The sequence below is a fragment of the Orbicella franksi genome, chromosome 12 (genome assembly GCF_964199315.1).
Source record: "Orbicella franksi chromosome 12, jaOrbFran1.1, whole genome shotgun sequence".
In the NCBI taxonomy this organism is placed as follows: domain Eukaryota; kingdom Metazoa; phylum Cnidaria; class Anthozoa; order Scleractinia; family Merulinidae; genus Orbicella; species Orbicella franksi.
Window position 1 is genome coordinate 14,919,613 of NC_138156.1, and position 12,285 is coordinate 14,931,897.

At 36.7% G+C, this 12,285-nt stretch overlaps 2 protein-coding genes across 3 annotated transcripts in view; both read right to left on the minus strand.

The window, feature by feature from the left end:
• Nucleotides 1-267: 267 nt before the first annotated feature.
• Nucleotides 268-12,285, minus strand: part of LOC145462469 (uncharacterized) — a 249,957-nt gene continuing 237,939 nt past the window's right edge. The window contains exon 2 of the mRNA XM_081446005.1: nt 268-280. The gene's annotated coding sequence lies outside the window, so the exon portion shown is untranslated. The remainder of the gene's footprint in view (nt 281-12,285) is intronic.
• Nucleotides 6,447-12,285, minus strand: part of LOC145462464 (synaptonemal complex protein 2-like) — a 151,846-nt gene continuing 146,007 nt past the window's right edge. Inside the window, exon 12 of one of the 2 annotated variants that reach the window (XR_014041196.1) lies at nt 6,447-6,517. The gene's annotated coding sequence lies outside the window, so the exon portion shown is untranslated. The remainder of the gene's footprint in view (nt 6,518-12,285) is intronic. The other variant, XM_081445998.1, reaches the window with a different exon arrangement.

Below are 12,285 nucleotides of genomic sequence, written 5' to 3' on the forward strand. Positions count from 1 at the left end.
GCAATATTGACAGGGGGGAGAGGGGTAGGCGGGCTTGCGCGGTTTTGGTCTTGACAGAGGCTGCCTGTGAAGTCATCTGCCGTAACTGTCCCAACACTTTTGACCAGGATTGTAGTCTTAAATGAACAGCGAACACCCATCTTGTTTTGTTCGCGGAAGTCGGTCACAGAAGAGCGAATTTCAATGAAATATATATAATTTGATTAAACAATTAGCCAAAAATAGGTTGGCTGCCAAAACAGTTTAGGGTTTAGCCTAACTCTAACCTTAAGTTTTAAGACTGAAGAAAAAAAGAAAAAAAGCGTTGAGCATTTCAGTTGTTTGAAACAGAAACATTCGCGCACAATGAACTATATGTATAGTACCTGCGTAACCTGGAAAGCAATCCGTCCAGCACAGTAATTGTTCAAATTAACAGCTTACCGAGACACTCGCACTGTCGATGCCTCTAATATATGATTTAAACTTTTAGGATTTGTTTACTTCACTTTTTCCGACTCTTTAGCAGGAGAAAAGGCACTAAATGTGCTGGTGCATATAAAAAGGTTTAACCGAAAATCAATCCATCGAAATCAACAAATACAAATTTAATCACTGTAACGTTCCTTCAGATCACATAAGGCTACAAACCAACAATATCAACTTGTCATTACGCTTAACAAATGAACTTAGAACAATTTTCTTTCTAGAACTCTTTCTTGTAATTAAAATGATCAAAGAAAGAACGACAGCATAAAACGACATAGCAGTAACACCCGAACTCCAAGTAAATTGTTTTTAATTGGCGTTTTTAATTAACGAAATTTCCAAAGCAATGACTTTCAAAATATTAAAGTGAAAAGTGGTCCATTATGTTTTTCGTTTTGCACAGCCCAAGGCGGGCGACTTAAAACCATTTGCCCAGAGATATTTTTGATTTTCAAACAGGTGGGTGTACAGTTAACCTGTAGAAAGTGTTTTTATGGCATTTAAAGTTATAGCCCATAGAAAAATATGGCGATATTTTAGTGCTATAATTCGTTTGCAACACATCGTAATATTTTGCGTTTCTGTTCGATCTTGTTTCGGGCTCAAACGAAACCTCAATTTATTTTATTTTTCGCTCTGTCATATCATGAAGACCTGAGCTGAATGTAAAAACCATTGAAAAATTCTCAAGTAGCTGTTCTGCGGAGCGCGAAGCAATCAAATATTCGGAAAATTCAGCAAAACCGGAAGTGGATTTTGAGCCCAATCGGAAAAAAATCGTTTTTCACACATTTCACCCCAAAAAAGCTGCATTAGCAGAAACTAACTATGGTCCGTTTGTTTACTAGCTAGGGCCAATCTATGGGCAAAAAATGAGCAAAATTGATTTTTCGACTTGTGCCGTTGTTTGGTCCATAGTTATGGGCACTGGCTCTTAAAACGTTTTTTTAATGGTTCCAAGACTTTCTAAACGGATACAAGATAGGCTTCATGTTAAAACGAATTCAAAGATTTCTTTATGGATTGCTTTTGCATTTTCAGATTTCTCTAACGGATCACTTTTACCGTTTTAACAGCTGCTTAGATGTTCTTAATGGATACCTCTTTAGGCATAGTGTACATTTTCCTGTGTAAGGTCACATATTGGTTTTGTTCTAAAGACAAAAGTACCACAAGGAGAGCAAGGGGTTTTCTGAAACAAGTACATAGCTTTTTGAAGTGATCAAAGAAGTAACGTAGGTACATATATTACCCATTTTTCATAGTGCTCCTAGGTACCTACCCCAACCTACCCCCCTTGCTGCAAACCTAATTAATTGATTGAAATTAATTAATTAACCCATGACGCCTGTGCCGCCTGTAACCACCCGTGTGAAAAACTCCTCCATCTCCCTGTGCCGCCGGTAACTGCCCGGCAAAAAGCACATGGGAGAATTGCCTTTCCTACCCTCCCTGAAGATTTTTTGGTTCTCCTATTGTTCTATTGTTCTTGAGGACAAATAAATCAATCAGAATGGACTTTCTGAACATATTTTCAGAGGACTTCAGGGGTCCTAGAAAGACGGTTTTTCTTCTTAAAATCGCGTGCTCGAAAAGTGCAGGTAATCATGGCGCGTTGCGGGCCAAATCTAACAAACTTCCAAGGTCTTGTTTTCATTCCTAACACGGATAAATTACTGCTTTGGGCTTTAAAATAGAAAGGAAAAATACAAATCAATGTTCAGGTGGCCTCAGAATGGAGGATCAAGGAGTACAGAGTCCTCAAAACTTTCTGGTGAAGAAGTTTTTCTTCCCACAACCACTGAGAAAACATGAAGATCGGAGTGCTTTCAAGTAAGTTTTGACGACAGATCGCAGGTTTAAAGCAGCTTTTCAGACTTTAGAAACAAAAATGGTAATGTACATTATTACTTCAAAGTTGAATTCAACTTTTGGAACGATTGGTAAAGCCACGGGCGTTAAAATGACTGCAAAAGCGGTCGGCAAAAACTCAAGCTTTCGTGTTAGCGTGAAGAATAATTTGAACATGCTGTCATGCAGCGAAGCACGTCTGCGAAATTTTGAACAATTTTTTGCTTTTAAATAGGTTTCTTCGTCTCAGCTTGAGTGAAAATTTATTGTTATTGAACTTCCTTTCGGATTTCTTTCATTTGGTTCCCTGCATTTGGGAATTTTAGGTTTTAAAAGTGAACAGTAACGTGCATGCTGGATTTCTGCACATTTAATTTATGGCGACCTCCAGAAGCTTTGTTTATTTAGTTTATTCCCCTCGTTCAAATATTTTTTGGAGTCTTATTTAGCTACAACAGAACTGCTGAGAAAAGAACTAAATGGCCACTGATTTAACACAGTTGAAATACGACTGATCTCAAAATAATTCGCTTGTTTTTGTCGTCTTTTTGATTTACGACTTTCATCTTTCTTTTGCAGCGACGTAATATTTTCGTCGCACGGCAAAGAAATTACTTGATTTCTTGCTTTTAGATTGATTTTTACATGAGTTCTTCGCTTTTATTTTTTGTTGTTTTCTCAAATGTTAGCCGTTATAGTACAAGAAATTCAATTCTGTTGTATTTGGTTTCGTTTTTGTCCTCCAAAGTCAATAATTAGCTCATTTTCGCAAAGTCAATTTTCTCAGCTTCTGTGGGACATTTTGTCGCGCAGTAAAGAAATAATATAATTTTTTGTTTTCTCATCAGTTTTACACATTAGGTTGAGTTCGTTTTGCTAATATTTTTTAATATTTTGACCCTTCCCTTATTCAACTTTAAATAAACGATGTCTTGAAACCTGATCTTGTGTCTGTGGTTACTGCACATATGGTTTATTTTTGTGCTTTCGCTCGCTCAGAAATATTCCAAAAAAACGCCAGGGAATTAGGGGTGGGTCATGGGCAATTTCACTCAGGCGTCAATGGGTTAAACAAACATTAAAGTTTAACACCTTATTGTCATAATGCCTCATTGCCATTTTGCCTTGTTGACATAGTGCCTTATTGCCATAGTGCCTTGTTGCCATAGTGCTTTAGGGGACGTCAACTCCCAAACCATACCAGCAGTGAACTCTGCACTAAAAAGGGTATCGCAGATTGTAAATACATGCACAATAAAAATAACAATAATTTTCTTTCTTGGAAACAGAAATCACATTATTTTGGCAATTGTTTGTGTTCATTTCACTAGCAATGTAGAAATATTCAAAACGATTGTTGACTGATACAATTAATATCTACTTCAAGTTTTTATTCTAGTTGTTCACATATCTTGTTTCTAGAACAAAAATAAGATTATAAATACATCACCAACCACTATGCCTGTTTAACATGGCTTGTGTTTGACATGATTGGACAGTAAATCTCTGTTGCAAAAAGTAGATATGCACAGTCTCTTGGATGTCTATCACTCAAATAATAGGGCATATTTACTCGATCGTGGATGCTGACTTGTATACCATTCATGAAGAAATGCTCACTCTAGTCGAACTGCATAGAATACAGAAGAAATGTGGTGTAAAGAGCAACAAAATTAAAAGATTGGGCGGTTTGAATTTTTTGCTTGAAGTAAGCTTATTTTAAAATGCAAAATGAGATTTAATTAAATCATGGGTTTTGAATTTAAGATACGAGCACTGCCAGAATTTCAATGGGTGCAAAAAAAAAAATACAGTACAGAAAAAGGCTACCTTAGGCTTACCTTGGACTCTACAAGGAGAGAAAGCGAGTGGAAACCATCAAATTCTCTAGCCAAGAAAAAAGCTATGAACCACATCTAGTAAACACGATCTCACTTCCTGACTTTGACTTGTATCAATTCTTTGACCTCGCCGGCTGCACTGTTGTGACCAACAGCTTTCATCTATGTGTGAACAAAAGCGCTAGGCAAAATACAACATATTTACAAAATTGAAATACAACAACCAAAATGGCCACTCTCAACTTTGGAGGTCCTCGAGAAACTTGTACCCAGGCTCTCCATGTTATCGGCCAAAAGTTTACATCCAAGTGAGTGACACAATTGCATATTTTTCCCCGTAACAATAGTCATTTCTATGCTTCACATACCCACAACTAAAAAAGCTAAGGATTGCCGATTACTACTAATTCATTCACAAAAATAGATCAATTCCACTCGCTCCGCAAACCAATCAGATTGCAGGATTTGTGGAATTCTACACACTGAGATAAAATAAAATAAATTAATAAATAAAATAAATTTGGGTTATTGACCAAGTGTGAGGTCAAGATGGCTGGATATTGGCCAAGTTCTTTTTTTGAGTGTTTATGGACTGAGATGGAGTCAAGGTCCATAAACTTGCAAAAAAAGAACGAGGCCAATATTAAGCCATCTTGACTGAACAAGCTTGGTCAATGAAGGATTTCTTATACGGCTTTCAGGGAAATTTTTCTTGCCGGACACGGCGGGTAGTCCTGAGCAGGCAAGATAGCTCCATCTTGCCTGCTTGGGTAGCCAATCACAGCACTGGATTTGATTCATCTTGCCCGCTCACGGAGCTAGACATATAATAAATTAAAGTATTAAGGATTTTTAGACATGAGTCCACTACATGATATACAGTTACCTAAACCCAGGTGTTCATTCATTGTCACAAGGATGTTTAATGACATTTCAACAGTACATAGCAGTAGTTCTTTATCCTATAAAAATAACGGGGAACCAATTTCCATGGACCTTAAAATGCTGTGAAAAGGTCATGAAAGTAGGGAGAACATTTTCACGGCCATTAAATTCTCTCTGTTAAAGGGGTTTTTATTGCCCATGAATTTTGCATCCATTAAAACCCCATGAATTCCTACACCTTGAAAATATTGTGAATACATTTCATGGCTTGCTCTATAAATCATGCAAATCTCATAAAATATATTTGATGGTGCATTAACAGTTCATGGCATTTCCATGCATGTTTGATGATTTTTCTCTCTGACTGGAAATTTCATGGGCCATTCAACAGGAGTTTCTAAGAGTTTTTTCAGGCATTTTTAATGAGTTTTTTATGAGCTGAAAAAACCTCAATTTAGGCCACGAAAAACTTATGAAAAAATTTACAACAATTCATTTGGTTTCAGTCTTGTAGTGTTCCCACACAAACAGTGTAATTTTTGATGCGTGTGGCCTACCTGTTAAGATGGCTTCCAAAACCATGATAAGATCTGAATGAATAAGCAAGTGGCCCACTATAATGTATTGCCAGATTTAGAATAAGTATTTCCTAAAGGAGCTATGTATAGTTGTTTCATTTTAATTGATAACGCAGTACAGTAATAATTAGTGGATCCATGCAGTTTTTGGTTTATTGTGTTAATTTTTCTTTCAAGCAACCCTCTCCTTTATGCAATCGCTTTTCCTGCATCGAGGGTGGTCGCTTAAGAGAGAGTTGACTACAGTCATTTTTATAGAGTCCTCCCACAGACTCATCAAAATACTTCAAGACTTGTAAAAACATACAGCAACACTGCACACTAAAGATGATTTCTGCAGAACATTTGAGCAATGAAACCTCATTGCATGATAACATTTTGAATAAAGGTAAGAAGATCTTATCGAGACTTAAGCTCTCAAGCTGACCCCGGAAGAGAAAACTGAACTTGAAGTTATCCATATTTCAATAAAAACGGATGTTTCTCATTAGCTAAAAACACAATAACACATGCATGAAGCATTCTTACGAGGTTTGATATTAAATTTCTCGAGAATGCTTGGGGATTTAATCGCAGGGTCAAGTGAATTACAGTGAGATGTTTTAAATAGTATTCAAAACGTTCCCGTGCTGTGAGTCACTTATTAGTAAATAATTTTTGCACTTATTGCTCGAACTTTGAGCAGAATCTATCTTTAATGTCTACTATAAGATACATGTATAATTATTGTGTGCTGTACCAAAGACTGAACAAACAACATAAAGTTGGCCAGCAACAAACCTGGTTATCTTTTACTTCCTGGTCATTCTCCTCAACAAAAAGTGAGATAGACTTGCTTCCTAAGTTAAAATCTATCCAAAAATCTGGTATTTTCTCATCCCTAGGTTGGTGTACCTATGATTCCAAAATAATAACATATAGTATATCATAAGAAAAAGTCATTATATTGTAAATACGAGATGTTTTTTCCTTGATCCCTGAAAATAATTCAGATCCTTAAAATTAGTTAAATCCCCTTACCCTGAAAAGCTGTTGAGGGTTAGTATTATTGCTTCATATATTTTGGGCACTGTAATTTTTTGTTTAACTCTTTTCCCATAATTATGGGTTCATAAATGATCAGGGTTGTCACAAATGCTTTAAAGTAGCCCAGTAGAACATAGAGCTTCCCAGATCAAGAGGTATATGCCCTCTGACCTGAATCACCATAACAAGTGGTTCTAAGTGGAAAGTGCAAAGTTTTCAAACTCTACTTCACAGCAGCAAAAAGGCTTATAACTGTAACACTTTTTTTTTATTGCAATATCTTACATTACATTACATATACAAATTACCTACTACTTACAATGTCAACATAAGTTACAATTTAATGATAATAACAAAACTTACAATACTAACATTATTTACGATTTTAGTAACTTACATTACAATAATATCTTACATTACAATTTGTTAATATCTTTCATGTAACTGAGGGGTTAGCTACAATAGGAGGCTTTCTCACATATTAATTTGTGACTTAGATTTATGTTTCTCAATTTTAATTTTGTTTGTCAACATCGCCAAGAAAGCATCGAAATAAAACTCTTCTTCTTTTCTTGAGGCAGTATATAAATAATATTTGGCTATAATAATGCAGAGGTTTAAACCAAGATGATGAGCGAAGTTATCTGTCACGCCATATATTATTTCATTTTTATCGAGAGTGATCCTATCCCTGTTTTTGGAGCTCCACCAATTAGTAAAGAGAGACCAAAAATGCTGAGCTTCAGAACAGGTAACAAAAAGGTGGGTTGACATTTGTCTTTCTCCACAGAGGTGACATTTATCATGTTCCTTTAATGAATCTCTAAAAAGTGTCAAATTTGTGGGTAGAATGTGATGAATTATTTTGTATTGGAAAATGGCGAGTCTAGTGTCTTTTGTAACATTAAAGGGAAGGCTATAAATGAGTTGTATTGTATGTTCTTTTAGACAGGCTTCTTTCATCCTTCGTTCAGCTGTAGGTGTAACGAATTTACTCTTAAAGTGCACCTAACCTCAAAATTTTTTTTTCACTAAAACAAATCTAGACTTTATTTGAAGCATTTGGGCGAAGAAATTTTTGAATTTGGTTGAATCCTCAATTTTCTATGCCCTTTCAAAGTCACGATTAAGTGTTTCACGACCGCGTTTTAGGGAGTCTGGGGTGGCGGTACCTGATGACGTCTACCCAGGAACCAAACACAATAGCGCCTCAGTCAACTCTCTGTATTTGCTCGAGAAAATAGAACACAAAACTAATCGTTGCGATGTATTTTGGGACTAAAACGTCCAAGTTTTGTCTCAGAATCATTTCTTTTTCGTCACTGGAGTCAGAGTTAAGTTTCGATTCAGAAGGCTCCGAAATAAACTTCGATCGAGCACGTTCGACAACTGTGAACTCACTGCTTAGAGCTTTGAGAGCAATTTGCAATATTTCAAGCGACGACGGGGAAGACGTCTTTGTGGACAAGCTGCTTGTGTATTAGGAATGGAAAGCTAGATACGAAGTGGAGGAGCAGGCAAACGAAAAGCAGGAAAGAAAACTCAAGGACTGCTTTGGATGGTAATTTCGTCAACTAAACATAAGATTCCCACGTGTGTTTATAGCCCGTTTACATTTGTCCTTACCGAGAATGTATTTTGTCAAGGTTCTGTTAAATCCAGTTTGTGTTTTACTTTCAGTTGAATGCTTCATGTTTATAAGAGCGACGTACGTGTCGCAGTTTTCGAGACTGGATGACCTCCAAAACATTGGCTTCGATCGATTGAAAATCGTATTGTTTGGACCTGTATTTTTGAAGCTGCGGGAGGCAAGGCGGAAGGAAACATTTCATACAATTACCGATTTCACATTGTCACACGTTTTAAGTCGTAACTCCAAATAACCAATGTAAATTGTTCTCAAAGTTTGCAGTGAAATTCGTCGGATAAGCGAAAAGGATGTGTTCCCTAGGCGGTCCGCAGATAAAGTTATGCGGTCATATTTTCGACGCTATTGCACAGAATCTTTGTCGCACTGCTGATTTCCAAACCTTCGAAAAACTCTGTGAGTCTAACAATTTTGTTATCATGTAATTCTAGAGGATTAATCTTCGACTTTCATCTAAATCGAAAGAGAAGTAAGTGTTGGTTAGCGGTGTACAGTTGCGATCTATTTACATATCAGTATAACGCTTCTTGATCATGACCGGATCACACAACTTTGCCGGTTATGTTATAAATACTGCGGGATTGGAAGATATAGGTTGTAGGTAGTATTTCTACAAATTGCTGGTTAGCTTTAAGCAGAAAATTTATGAAAATAGCGTTCGAAAGTCTGCGGAACAAATTCCAGTGAGAGTTCTTCAATGGTTCTCACAGATTCAGTTCGATTGTTTCGGTTCGACAAAATCAACCATCGTTTACGTCTTTATTGCACCATTAGCCGATCATCGTCAGTAAATTGTACAGTATATCTTTCTTTAAATCTGGAATACTGCTGCAACAGCTGATAGCACCTCTGGAAGGCATTTCTGTGCACTTTTCGAATGTGTATTGCACCATCCTGAAGGAAATGAGAGGAAATGAGATATCCAACCTTCCTGGGTAGATGTCACAAGAGCCGCTGGACCCATTCTCCTCAAACTTGGTCGTGAAACAAAATGGCGGTGTTTTGGAGCTATTTTCGAGATTTCGTCGTGGCATAGAAAATCGAGGATTTAACGGAATTCAAAAATTTTTTCGCAGAACTATTTCAAATAATAAGTAGATTCGTTCTAGGGAAAAAAATTTTTTGGGGTTAGGTGCACTTTAACAAAGAATTTAGTTGCTGATCTGCAAGAGAGTTTATCTAAAGATATCTTATCCTTCTCAGAACATTTTTCCAAGGGTTCAGTAACATTTCCTTTGAGAATATTGATCCATTTTGGAGGGACTACGTGGCATAGACCGAAATAGTTTAAGAAGTTTGTGTTAATTTTGAACTTGCTACGGAATTCCTCAAAAGTTAGGAATCTGTTACTTTGAAAAAAGTCTTCAATTTTAGTTAATCCAGCATCGTGCCATTTTTTGTAATAAATGGAATATCCTTCTATCTTTATGTGATGATTGTTCCAAACTATTTCATTCAGTACCTGCTTTTTGGTATTAGGAGTACTGCAGTTAATTATTTGCCAGGCGCACAGAGCTTCTTTGTAGAAATCAATCGGTATATCAACTTTAAGTAGCTTTAAGTCAAAATTACACTGCAGAAGAAACAGACCACCAACTGGTTGTAGATAGGAAAGAGGGATATGACTCCAACTTGCGGTTCCATTGCTGTCACTTAATCTTCTTACCCAAACAATTTTAAGCGCTTCATTGATTATTTGAAAATCCGGCATGTCTAGCCCTCCCTGCTCTTTCGGCCCTATCATTGTTCTGTATTTAATTTTAGCTTTCTTATTCCATACAAATTGCGTAATTGCTTGATTTACCATGGCAATGAATTTTGTTGGAAAAGTTAGGACAGATGTATTATAAACGAGTTTGGAAATCGCTAAGGATTTTAGTATTTGCGACCATAAAGTGTAAGGTTTCTAGGATACCACAAGTTAAGCAGGCTTTTCATTTTGATTAGTTTCTGTTCAAAATTCTTATTGTAAATAATTTCATCATTATACAAGAAATTAATTCCCAGTGCGAGTATAGAGTTAGCTGGCCAAGCAATTCCCAGGGGTTTTGCTGTGTTTTTGCGGCTTGTGCCTAACCACATTCCTTCAGTTTTACTTTTATTTATTTCTAGGCCAGAACATTCTTGAAAGTTTGACAAAAGTTTGAATAAATTTGTTGCAGATTTCGTGTCAGAAACAAAGACAGTTGTATCATCAGCGTACCGGGACAATTTAAATTCTTTGTCATGAATTTTTATTCCTTTGATGGTGTTGTCATTTCTAATGGCGTTAGCTAAAATTTCCGTGCATAGAACAAAGAGAGAGCCTGAGAGCGGACAACCTTGACGGACACCCCTTTTGAGTTTGAAAAACTCAGATGCGAATCCATTGTTAATAAAACAGCTGGAGCAATCAGTGTAAAAAGTTCTAATCCACTTTTGAATGCATGGGCCAAAGTTAAAAGCTTGCAGCACCCTGAAGAGGAAGTTCCAATCCACCGTATCGAATGCTTTTTTAAAATCAATAAAAATGGCCAAACCAGGTATACTTTCTAGTTCTGTTACCTTCATGATGTCTGTGATTAGCCTTATATTTTGACCGATGTACCGGCCTTTGACATATCCGGTTTGGTCTTCATTGACAATGATTGGAAGAACACTTGAAATCCTGTGTGCTATAACTTTGGTAGCGATTTTGTAATCAACATTTAGTAAGCTTAAGGGTCTCCAGTTTTCAAGGAATGACTTGTCTTTCCTTTTTTTTGGTATCACCTTGATAATGCCCTGTTTTTGCGTTATGTTCAGTTGTCCATGTTCATATGCGTAGTTGAGACTTTGTACCATTTCTTCTCCTAGCAAAGACCAGAACCGCAAATAAAATTCTACAGAAAGACCATCTGTTCCTGGGGTTTTATTTTTGGAAGACTGTTTTAATATGAGAAAGCACTCCTCGTTGAGAAGCGGACGCTCAAGTTCCTCTTGTTGAGTTGCATCGAGTTTAGCAATATTTGAATTTTCAAAGAATAGTTCATAATTCGAGTCATTACCGTGCGCCGCAGTATACAGGTTTTTATAGAACATTTTTCCTTGTTCTAAGATTGTTTTAGGATCGTTGATCTCCTTATCGTCGTTTGTTTTAACCTTTGAAATGTGAGATTTACAATGTTGTCTTTTTTCTATATTCAGAAAATATTTAGTGTTTTTTTCGCCATTTTCATGCCAGCGTGTCCTGCTTCTTATTATAGCACCTTTTGTTCTGTATTCAGCTATCGCATTATATTCTGCTCTGAGACGGTAAAATATTGATATGTTTTCTTTTGTTCTGTCAGTCTTAAGCTGGTTCATCAAATGATCAATTTGTTGTTGGAGGTGCTTTTTGGTATTCCGGCGTTCCCTGTTTTTTCGTTTTGTATATTGAACACAGAAACCTCTCACCTCCATTTTAATCATGTCCCAGTATACGTCTTTGTCATCCAAATAATCGTGTTTTGTTTTGAACTCCAGTATTTTACTCGATAGATCCTGTACAAACCTTTCATCACTTAAAAGAGAGTTATTTATCTTCCAAAAACCTGGACCTCGTTGAACATACTCTTTTGATTGCAGGTGAAGAGTTATTGCAGAATGATCTGATATTGTTGAGGTGACGATTCCGGAATCTGTCGCAAGCGCTGACAATTCTTTTGAAACCAGCCAATAATCTAGCCTGCATTGCACTTTCAACGAGTTATTGCACCATGTGTATTGTGATGTTCTGGGGTGTTGTGATCTCCACACATCTTGGAGGTCAAAATTCGTGCACAAGTTTTTGATTTTGCTAATTACTGTCTTTTTTCTCTCAGTTGAAGTTCCGCCAATTTTATCCAAAGGTGCTAGAGCACAATTGAAATCGCCTCCTAGAACAATTTGCATATCAGCGTGCCTCCTGAGACTGTCACTGAGCTTTGAGAAGAATGTAATTTGACTGTTATTGTCATCTGGGCTGTAAATGTTACAAAACAAAAATGTA